General features: G+C 37.5%; 1 pseudogene; it reads right to left on the reverse strand.

The window, feature by feature from the left end:
- Positions 1 to 386: 386 nt before the first annotated feature.
- Positions 387 to 1,793, reverse strand: LOC148691772 (uncharacterized; annotated as a pseudogene).
- Between the last annotated feature and the right edge of the window lie 556 nt (positions 1,794 to 2,349).

The following is a 2,349-nucleotide window of genomic DNA, read 5'->3' on the forward strand; positions in this document are numbered from 1 at the left end:
AAGTGAACATCGTTTTCTCCTGATCTTCTGGCGTATGGCAATCTGGTTATATCCAAAATAGCCATCTAAGAAACAGTAGTGGGAGTGACCTGCAAGTTTCTTTAATATCTGATCAATGAACAGCATAAGGAAATGATCTTTGCGTATGTCATTGTTTATCTTCCAATAATCTGTGCAAACTCGCCAATCTATTTTTGGTCTTATGGCACAAACTCATAGTTGTCATTTTTAACCACAATGATGCCTTTCTTCTTTGGAACTACTTGAACCAGACTCACCTATTTACTATCAGATATTGGAAAGATAACTCCCACATCTAAAAGCTTGAGAACTTCTGCTCGGATAACTTCTTTCATAAGCGGGTTAAGTCTCTTTTGTACCTCAATTATAAGCTTGCTACCTTCTTCAAGAAGAATTCGATGCATACATAAGGTTGGGCTGATGCCTTTAATGTCAACTATACTCCATCCCAATGTTGTCTTGTAATCTCTAAGTACTCGAAGCAATTTTTCTTCTTAGAGTGAAGTTAACTTGGCTGCAATAATCATTGGCAAAGACTCAAAAGCACCTAAAACTGAATACCTCAGATGGGTAGGCAATTGTTTCAAGTCTAACTTCGGTGCAACTTCAATAGATGGATAAATTTTCATCGGGCCAGGTCCCAAAGCTTGATAATGGTGCCTCCAACGCAGATTATGTGGAGGGACAGAATTAAGAGTATAAACAATTTTGAGTAACTTCTTCCACTTCAACTCTAGGATAGATGAATGAACTGGACAAGCTTCGAGAGGTTCAGTTGGATGTTGTGCTCGGAACTTCTCGCTCACAATCTGATTCAAGATATTAATACTAAAACATTCTTCTTGCTCTCTTGGATGCTTAACAGCTTCAAAAACTTTGAACACCACTTCTTTGTCTTCAACTCGCAAAGTAAGCAAACCATTTTCGACATAAATCAATGTACCAGCAGTAGCTAAGAATGGACGACCAAGTATAATTGGAATCTCTCTATCTTTTTCCATATCAAGAATCAAGAAATCTATAGGGAGGATTAACTGATCAACTCGAACCAACACATCTTCGACAATGCCTCGTGGATAAGTGACAGATCGATCCGCTAGTTGTAGAGACACAAGAGTAGGTTTCATCTCGCCCAAACCTAGCTGTTTAAAAATAGAATATGTCATCAAGTTAATACTAGCACCAAGATCACATAAAGCTTTTTCAAAAGAAGATTTTCCAATTGTGTAAGGAATCGTAAAACTCCCTAGATTGGTCAACTTTGGTGGCAACTTCTTTTGTTAAATAACGCTATACTCTTCTAAAAGCATTACTTTTTCGTGCTCCAAAAACCTCCGCTTGTTCGTGCATGCATCGTTCAAGAACTTTGCATAACTAGGAATTTGTTTCACTGCATCAAGTAGATGTATGTTAATGTTCACTTTTTGAAATAACTCTAAGATATGAGAAAAGTTTAGGTTTTTCTTAGCCTTATGAAGTCACTGAGGATATGGAGCGGGTGCAACATTGGCCTTCTCCAAAATCGAATCGTCTAGATGTGTAGAATCTGATGTATCAAAAACAATATTAGGCACTTAAGCAGCTGAATTCATAAAACTCTCCTCTTGTGCTTCGGTGACAACATTCTCAGACTTTTCAACCAACGTCCCATTTTCTTCACCGTTTGTCTTTACAGTTCTCCCACTTCTGAGTGTAATAGCCTTTAATTGCTCCATATTCCTCCGATTAATCTCAGTTTGACTGGGAAACTTGCCCTTTTCCCTCTCAACCATTGCATGTGCAATCTACCCAACTTGATCCTCTAGCTTGTGAATAGATGCTTGCTGATTTTGTAAAGAAGTTTAAGTCGCTTGCATGAAATTATTGGCGTTTTGAGTGAGAGACCAATTGAGCCATCATATCTTCCATTGAACTTTTCTTGGCTTCATTGTTCTAGAATGGTGGAAGTGGATTCACTTGATTTTTTTGGTTGTTTTTCCAAGTAAAATTGGGATGATGACGCCAACCAGGATTATACTTGTAAGAGAATGGATTAAACTGTTGGCGATTGAAATTTCCAATTTGATCGGCTTTTTCTTCAATGAACTCTGGAAATGAACGCTTCATAAGACAATCCATACTAGAATGTGGACTTGCACAAATTTCACACATATTAGAAACCATTTTTGACTGATTAGAAGACATTAAAGAATCAAATTTCTGATTTAAGTTAGAAATTTGGGCAGCCATAGCCGTAAATGCATCAATCTCATGTACACCAGCTTTCTTTGGTTTTTCTTTTTCTCCACCCCAGTTTTGAGAATTAGCAGCCAAAGTATTGAAAAGTAT

Source organism: Pyrus communis, chromosome 13 (genome assembly GCF_041283825.1).
Source record: "Pyrus communis isolate YQ-2024b chromosome 13, ASM4128382v1, whole genome shotgun sequence".
In the NCBI taxonomy this organism is placed as follows: domain Eukaryota; kingdom Viridiplantae; phylum Streptophyta; class Magnoliopsida; order Rosales; family Rosaceae; genus Pyrus; species Pyrus communis.